The sequence below is a fragment of the Bombus pyrosoma genome, linkage group LG12 (genome assembly GCF_014825855.1).
Source record: "Bombus pyrosoma isolate SC7728 linkage group LG12, ASM1482585v1, whole genome shotgun sequence".
NCBI classification, from domain to species: domain Eukaryota; kingdom Metazoa; phylum Arthropoda; class Insecta; order Hymenoptera; family Apidae; genus Bombus; species Bombus pyrosoma.
This window is the reverse complement of record NC_057781.1, coordinates 7665008-7674503: the sequence shown is the minus strand read 5'-3', so window position 1 is coordinate 7674503 and position 9496 is coordinate 7665008.

Genomic DNA, 9496 nt, shown 5'->3' with positions numbered 1-9496 from the left:
GAGAGGGCGCTAAGCTTATTTTCGCCAGCTTTTTATCATTTTCTCAATTTCGATATCGACGCGAAACGTCTGTTTACGAAATTTCGTAAAACGATCGGTCGTTTCCTTTGGTCACCGATCATCCGGTTAACGTTTTACGCTTTTCTCTTTACAAATTCGTAATCCTACAAATACATTTGTCGAAAATACATTGGTCGATTTATGAATATTTTATATAAATACTTTTTAATTATATAAACATTTGATACCTCTAGTTACGGATATTCAATAAGTTAACGTTCTTCATAGGCAGTAGATGTAATAAAGCACAGTTAGCATCGGTTCTCAAGAACCTTTAATTACCGCCAATATTAACACACTCTATTTTCACATGCATAAAGGTATCACTGTGCATACGGTAAATATTAGCACGTGAGAAAAACAATGACAACTTTGTACATCGATACGAAGGCATAAAACGTGGTAGTAACCGTTTTATTAAAAATGGCTAGCACGGACATCTATCTGTCTCTTTCAATCAATAAATTCTCTTCCATTTTGTCGTATTTATTCAATATCAATATTTGCAAAATCACATTTATCGTGCAATTTTTTAACAAATCTATAGCAAAGATCGCCCGTTGCGCAGTAACGTGCCAGTTAATAATATGGGTGAACTGGCAAGTTGCAAATCGTGAAATAAAATAACCACGAACGAAGCACGCACGATCGATGACTGGCGATGAGATCGTAAAGTTTGACTCGATCACATTCACGGTGTTGCACGACCATGCGTTAGTTGCTAACGTAGTTCGAAGTTCAAAGTCGATGTTAGAAATTCTAATTCGAAATTCCGAGCGTGCGGAAATGAAATACATTCCGGCAAATTTTGTGGAAGGAGCGCAGAGAGAATTTTGCGAGTATGTGGCCGTCTATCAGTAGCGGGAAAGGTTGCTGAATATTTGAAGGATCCGGCGGGACGGCCCCTTCTGTTGCTGCGTTCTGCAACAAATGCGACTCCGTGCACACGGCGAGCGTAAAATATCAGACGAATGCAAGAAGTGCATAACTAAAAGCCCTTTCGTCGCTGCAACTTCCGCGTGTCATAATCTTTGAGATTCATGTCGGCTGTTCCGCTGTCGCGAAACTGGAAACCTCATAAAATAGCGTGATCTAAAGCACGCGCAACCCTATTTTATCCGAACGTTGCGTCCCGCGTGTTTCTGCCGCCGGCGAGATATTTTTCCGGAGAAAACGTTCCCCGCGACAGATGATCGTTCTAACATCGAACAAGAATCCTGCAAGAATCCTGGAAAACGGTCGTTCTTTATATCGATTTGAAAGGAGAAATTCATGCAGGATACGGCAAACAAAAGATGATGTTACGAACGTTTGTAATCGAACGTTAAAATGTGATACTAATCGGAGTTTCCTACGCGTTACGTTCAATCCGATAGCAACGATGGATATACATCGCCGAATGAAAAACTTTGACGAAACACATCTGCAACGTCTCTCGTATTTTTAAAATCGTCATCCGGAATTCACTGACGAATTTTCCGCAAAGATAGAGTTAATTCCTAAACCGATGGTCGAAACCATTTTCTTTTTAAATTCGATTCGCGGAAAGTAAGAAACTTAATACAACTTCGTCCTGCAGCGAATCGCGAAAGAACGCGGCGTCTCTGGAAACAAAGTTCTACGATTGGTACAGCGTAACGTATCTGGCAGCGTAACGTTTCTGACAACCGTCAAGATGGTATTGTAATTTCGCAGCTTGCGACGTCCGATAAACCAAGCGCATCGTGGACGAGCGAATCTGTTCGATTTCAAATTGATCCACCGCGTGGCGATGCAAAGTAAGCGTCGACGGGACGTCTGACGAATATTTCGATGGTCCGGTCGAGGGACTTGGTCGATGAAAGATAAACCGAAGATGAACGACGCACAGTTTCGGTGATTTATGTGCCATCGGGTCAGTTCGCGTGGAAAATCGACGTTGAATCGAGTTTAAAGCGAATGCATTTATATCGGTTTATCGGAGTTTGCTGCACGAGGGGATTGCGGTTGTTAATGGACGCGAATCGATCGATTTTCCAGCGATAATCCAAAGATTCGGTGGCGCCGGTTCAACGGTCAAACCAGACCAGCTTTTCTAACTTTTTCAAATTGACTTCCTTCTCGGATAATCCTCCGACTTGCGACTTTCTAACGATCTCGAAAATTAGATTGGCGATCGTGGCGAAAGAAAGGCGTGGCCTACGGTTTATGTTTCGATCAGCGATCAGCTAGAAAATTTGTTCCTGGAAATTCCTTTTTCTCGTTCGTGTTATCCGATTTACGTTGCAAGATATTTACCTTCGGCTTGTTCTTCTCGCCAACGATACTTCGATATCGGGAAGCAACGTTAACCGAGTCCGAAATTATGCGTTTCTTGAAATTATCAGGTCGTTTAGTGACGTAGTTAAGTTATGCTTTTGCAAGATGCAATTTACGGAGGCAGAAAATTGAAACGCTACAGCGTATGAGGTTCCGTCGAGGTTACGTACGAACAAACGCTTCTCGACACGATCATCGAAGCGCTTCGAGCAATCTCGGAGTTAATTTACTCTAACGATTCCACGATTGCTCCAATGGTTCACAAACAGCGAAGACGCTGCAGATATCCAAAGCAAACGAAGCAGCTGGTGTTAAGGAGTGCTTTTCTTCCAGTTAAAACAGCCGAGCTTACCGTTTCATTTAAGAAGACGTTTACATTACCTTCCACTTCCTTTTCACCCTGAATAACACCGTTTCCGTGTTAAAGTCCCGTGACACGTGAACATGCACGCGCGAGTAACGCAAACGTTCGCGGCTTTAAACCAGACGGTTGTAAATCAAGTCACGTATCTTGGCTACGAAAACAAAAAACGCCGGCTCGACTTTTCGCCAGCTGGTCGACCATAACGCGCTAAAAAGTATAGGGCTACTTCGGATTTAAACTACATTTTTCCGTGCGAGTGGCTGCCATTTTTCACGGCTGTTTGACCACGCGGCTCACCCTCCGCTAACTTGCATGCAAACCGTCGCCAATCGATGGAACTGCTGGACGATTCGATCTCGAGAATCGTTGGAAAATTTGTCTGATCGTTGAAAATATGCCTGTTGATCTAAGTTTTCATTATCTGCTATAGATTATATATACACATAACAGGCACATAAGTTTATGAACAAAATATAATAATCATAAAAATGAACATGGTCGTAAATTACGTAAATTACGTGTTGCAAAGCTTTATGCACGTACTTGACGCGCGACTGATCACGAAAGTTCTTTCTCAACTTTTACGATTCTTCGCCTGCAGTTTTGCATTCGTACGCGACCAACGAGCCAGAAGAACCCGCTGCATCTTTGATTTTTTCGCGAAGCTATGTGTCCACGTCCTGAGTACGCACGCTGCTGGAAAATTAGTTTCTCTGCGATACGAAATTTATCAGTGCCGTAAATATACCGACGCAGAGAAATGTAGAGTAACGCTGTAATAAAAATGTACATAATTTTCGCAAAATATACATAAATACTTTATTTTCGTATATGAAAATTATCCGTGTAGCCAGTTGGCCTGGGGTGTGGAACCTAGGATTAATTAAAGAGACTCGTCCCGAGACTTTCTCATTCGTAACTTGATTGACAACGAGGGATGCCGTTTTACGGACGGAGGGCGAACGTCTTAACTGCATTCTTTGAGCAACGCGAACTACATTATTCGAAACGGAGGCGTGTACTGGGGTGTTGTCATGGCGACGACGGCGACGACGACGAACATTTGGGGGTCGCATCCCTAAAACTAAACGTCCTTCGGTCCCTAAGAACGCGCGGGAACATTTTCTTAACGAGGATCGATTTTCTGATTATTCGACTAACTCGCACGTGATTCAACCCTTGTGATTCTACGAGCCAATTTGATTCGTGCGCAGAAGAATAGTGGTATACGTTTTTAAGCCACCGAGAGATTTAACAAAAGAGGGAGGAACGAAAGGGAAAGGAAGCGAACGCGATCTAATATACGCTACTGGCTATACAGCGGGAGCCGAAAGAATTCGTACAGTTCCAATGTAAAAATAAAGGTGAAGTATTTTTTATATTGTTAAATATATTCGGATAATAAATGAATTTATATCGTTGCAGATACTTGTAGTAATAAGCGCAATTAACTTTTATTTCTACAAATTTATTATCGTAAATGTCTGTAGATACATTTTTAGGTTGTCCGAAAAGTTTCTTTCGTTTTGTAGGGAAATAATAGATGCACATTTTTCGTTTTATATTATTTTATCGAATTGCGTAGGATTCATTTCGTTTCAATAGAACAAACATAAATTCACATTTCCTCATAAAACGAAAGAAACCTTTGGTGCAACCTGGTATTAATGATACAGAAAACAGTGACTCTCCTTATTTCTAATCGTCATGTTTATGTCTCGAAGGACTCTATCAAATTCTATTCTTTTTTTTTTTTTAATATCTACTTTACATTACGGGGTATACACGTTTCAAATAATATAGCAATTACGGTAAAACAACCAGCACCTAAAATACTATAAGCAGCGAAAAGCGTTCAATTTGCAATATCAACCAATGCGTCTACTACGGCTGGATGAGAATTACGACGAAAGTTAACGCATCGTTATCTGTTATAAAATGACACTCTACATTTGTAACCGTTACAAACTCGTATCGCTCCAAGGCAATGAAAATCTATGAGACCATAACGAGACGATACTGGTAAGAATTAAAATGTTTCAATGGCTAAATCTAAGTTTTCCGGATCTTCATTTACGAAAGCGACATCTTTAACTCGTTGCACGATACTTACGGTCCACTGTGTAGCTTGGAATCCATCGACGACATATAGAAAGCGTTTGATTTTTTCAAAAACGTGACGCTACTAAAAAAATCTGAAAGGAAGCGAAGGTTCGGCTGTCGAATGGAAAAAAGGGCAACGAACTAATTGGACGGAAATTCCGTCGCACGGATGTCCCAATCCCTCCTCCTCGATCAACCATCGGGAATCAATTTGCCAGAACGACGGCTAGGTTTTTCAACGCCATCCAAGGAGGGCGTTGTATGATTTATACGCGTCGCTGGTTCGACAGAGAACCGTGCAACGCAACCTTGGCAACGCGTTTGCTTGCCGAAGGCACGGGTGCCAGCCTGATTTTGATACACGACGTATCCACAGGTGATTCGCAATTTATTCAGCGCGCGGACTCGAATCATCGATCGGGCTCGCTGACTGCCCGTCACTGCCCGTCCGCGTTATTCCTTCGGACGAACGACTACTTTATAGTTTCGATATTATGAAGATCTGAACGATACACAGAAACTAATTTGTCCGGAAGTTCGATCGAAACAGTTCCATTGGGTTGATTGGTGACTAAGTGATTGCGAATTTTGTCATTAGGTGGTAATGACCTCGAGACCAATATGAATATTTCAACGATGCGTCGAACAATTTTCTGCCTACAAGCGAGAGCAGTTTATGAATAAAAATATTTGCCAATTACTCGAAATAGAGATGAGCTCACCGGTTCCGATGATCTTGAAATATATCGTCACGGTCGATACATTGGACAACTTTTTCCTGTACGTTATCGCCGATACTCGGCTTTAGCTTTCGAGTTACAAAGCTAAATTCGAGTTATGTTCAATAACCATTTTTCTATTTTTCTATTGCTAATAATTACGAAATGTAATTTAGTAATTTAGTTAGTAACGAGGATCGTTCGAATAGTTGTCGTGCGGTTTCAGCCGCAGCAACTAAGTTTACAGCGTGGAAGTTGGCTACGAGTTCTGTATAATAATGATCGGTATGGGAGAGAATCGTTGATCGTACGGTAAAAGTCGACTTAAATCTCAGAAGAAAGCGGTAAGAAATTCACTACGACGAAAACCTGTCGTCCTCGACGTTCTTTAGGATCTTGATTTCAAGTTCGACAACGTTCTTCGAAGCTTGAAAGTTAACGTTCGAAAGCTACAAAGTTGGAAGATTCGAAGGCTCTGTAAAATCCAAGACTCGAGGAATTTTTATTTGAGAAATTGATAGGAGAATTACGAAAATAATTAGCCTTGGGAAAATCGAGCGATCGGAATAAGATATTTGCTCGGGTAATACGAAAAGGGTAAAAGTTCGACTCTCAGATGAAATTACTCGCGATCGAATAAAAAACAATACGATTTCTACAATTTTCGAATGGAAACTGCATGGAAATGGATCAACGATCGTGCGAAACTTACGAACGGGACGAATTGCCGATAAATTCGTATCGATCGACCGTTTTGCAAATGACCACTGCGACAGAACGTTTAATCGAGGCAAGAAGTACAAGTTATTAAATCGAAGAAATTTGCAGACTTTTCATTAAATCGCTCGACGATCATTTTAAAATCGTAACTTGCTCGCAATACAGCGAATGACCGATATTCTTACGAAAAAGGAACGATCCTCTGTAATATTAAAACGATTTCCGTATACGTTCGGATAAATCGCGTTTGAAAGTTAAGTAATACCTGGTTGGACATACGAATAATTGCGAATCGTTGAAACAGAATAAAAGATATGTAACGTCGCTAGTGAGCAATCGTTATTTATTCCGTTAATATGGTATTGCGGATGTACGATGATTCGATAAAAAGATAAATTGCAATAACGATGCAACATAAAACAAGATAATTCGTAATCGATGTTCGTTGGAAACGAAAACCGATGCAGTAACCGTTTTAACTCGCAATCTGTCGAAAAATATCTACCTTTAAAAAATGGAGAAACAGGTTTAGTAATTGAAAACGAATGTTGCAAGATTCCAATCATGGGATTCTAACTTCTGAAATATACGAATATTTGGACACTTTTAACGCCGGCGATTTACACTTTTAAGTTACTCCAAATCTCGCTTAAAATTCCTGAAACGAGTTTCCACAAATAAAGTTGGCAAATAGAGTACTTTGCCTGATTTTGATGTACACAGTATCCGGTACGTTCTCATCGATCTTTGTAACAACGTGATGAGAGTAATCCCATCGGCGGAAAGGGGAACGTTTCTCCATCGCCATACTCCATGGTTGGTAATAGTTTCTTTCTGGAAATTCCGTTTGTTTGCCACGCGTGCAAACAGCACGATGCAATTGCACGAGACAGCGGACTAAGTGGTCTGCCAAGTATGGATTACTGCATCGCAACGTAGGACTGGGCCAATACCTTTCCCATCATTGCATCAGACGTTTGTCAAACGTAGTTTCCTGTTTGGACGAGCTTCTAGTTTTGTCTGACATCCGAGTCGTGCTTCGATTCGCTTCTTCGATACTGTTCCACATTTCGATAAACTTTGAGCTTTAAGATATTGCTCGTCATCCGCCAAGTTCCTTCTTTCTGTACTATTTTCTCGCAATAATTTAATTTATCGCGATAAAGCAATCTAGGCAATTTCGATCGAGAGTGGAAGGATTCTGAGATCGTAAAGTGCAGATCCTTTCCCATTTTCAGCTCCAGACTTTCGCATCATTTCTCTATACCTTCAAAGAATTCTATATTTCGAATCTCGCAAGTTCAAAGAATGCTTCGAATCCAGTTTTCCAACAGCGTAAGCAGCAGATTTTTTTGTTTACGATGATATTACGATTATTTACCGATGTTAATTGCTCGCCAATATTTGCTGCATCGTCCCACGGATAATGGCGATTCTTCCGATAGTTAGCCGTATTAAATACAAATAAACAAGTATCTATCGATGTACGTACTTTCCACCGATATATTTTCTCGTATTTTCTACCATCGTTTGTCGTCTTTCCACTCGGCTCTCCATTCTTCCCTCTACGAGCCTCGTCATAACTTTCGCGGTTCTTGGAAAAATCATGTTACTTACTCGCTTCACCTAATCCACGTCTACAATTTATTCGATATACCGCACGAATCGAAATACCTGGGAATACTACACCGAGTTCTTCGTCCCCTTCGTCCAGACTGGCAAATGAAATTTCGGCAACCGACTCTAAAGCCAGTTCTTCGCCTTCAAAGTGTACGCAGAGCGATAAAATAATTCGAGAGTCAAGCTCCTATTTTGAAGAACGCTCTGAATATCCGAGATCCGGACTTTGAAAACCTGACAATAGACTTTCGGGGGAGACCGTAAGGAACGAGCTGGCGCAAGACGAAAGATGGAAGAGCGTGAGAGAGGGGAAATCGCGAAACCCTGTACAGAATTTCCGATTGAATTCGTCCGGTGACAAAGGCTCTATTCACTGTACAATCAACGCGTACCGCGTTCGTGCCGGTTTTCATTCTCCTTTCTGGAATATTCGACGGCGCGAGGTCGTTCTCTTTCGCGAAGCGCGCTTTGAATTTTTCACGGACACGCCGAGGATAAAGCGTGCGCCGGCTATGGTGGCGACAGACTGTATCAATTTTTCTAACGGCAAATAAATCCCAGTCATTCGTTCACGGGTCCTCCATTCGTGCTGATCCTGTTATCCGGTCACGCGTTCACTCGCAAGGTTCCCAAATTTTATGAAGCTTGTTTTTCGGTCCCGTCTGTGACGAAAATTTTCCGAGTAATAATTTAGCGAACTCGAGGAATATCGATTTCGTCGATAACAAATACGCGAAGGTTCGTCTGGTAACGACATGTTTGTTCGTCTCGAAAATGATATGTGAAAATTTTATAACAGAGAAGCACGGTAGGTATGATTCTGTTGGTTTTCCGATTTTTATGTTATTCGCCGTTTAAGGGGTTTGCTTTGGCAACTTGTATATTTGACCCCGTTAAAAATGTGCGTCTTCTATGCAGGGTGTCTCGTAATAAGCGGCTAACGTTTAAGAGACATCAGACTCACCGTGTAAAAAAACAATAAAAAAATATTCGTATCAACGTGCTTTTCCAAATAAACCGATCGCCAAAACGATTCGATAAAATCGACCCTTTCGTCCATTCAGTTCGCATACTCTTGAAGGATATTTTCGTCAAAAACATTGATTTATATACAGGCTGTTTCATAGTATGCGAGCAATAATTTCGACTCGGCTCGTAAATACGATGGAAAAGATCGTATCGACCTTATGTTAACTATCTGATCTTGTTTACGAGACGTAACGAGTTTCGTATTCTATCGTTTCCTATCCGACTTACCTTCGTACGAGATGCTCGAACTCACGTCCTTACATTTTAACGCATTCGTTGGATTTTTATTTGTACGAATACTCGAGATGCACTGTACGCTCAACGTGTACCGAAAGTGTCGAAACATCTGGCCATAAAATTGAACAAGGTTTTTTCAACAAATTCGAGCAACTTCTGTGGATATTGAACGAGTCACCACATCGATAGCAAGATTTCTCCTTGCACGCATTCAGACGCAAGCAAGTCGTTTTCAGCATCTGCTACGAAACTAATAATCGGATACGAGACGATAACACGCGAAACTCGCTGTATCTTGCAAACGAGATCAAATAGGACGTACGTTGATACGAACCTTTTCGTGCTT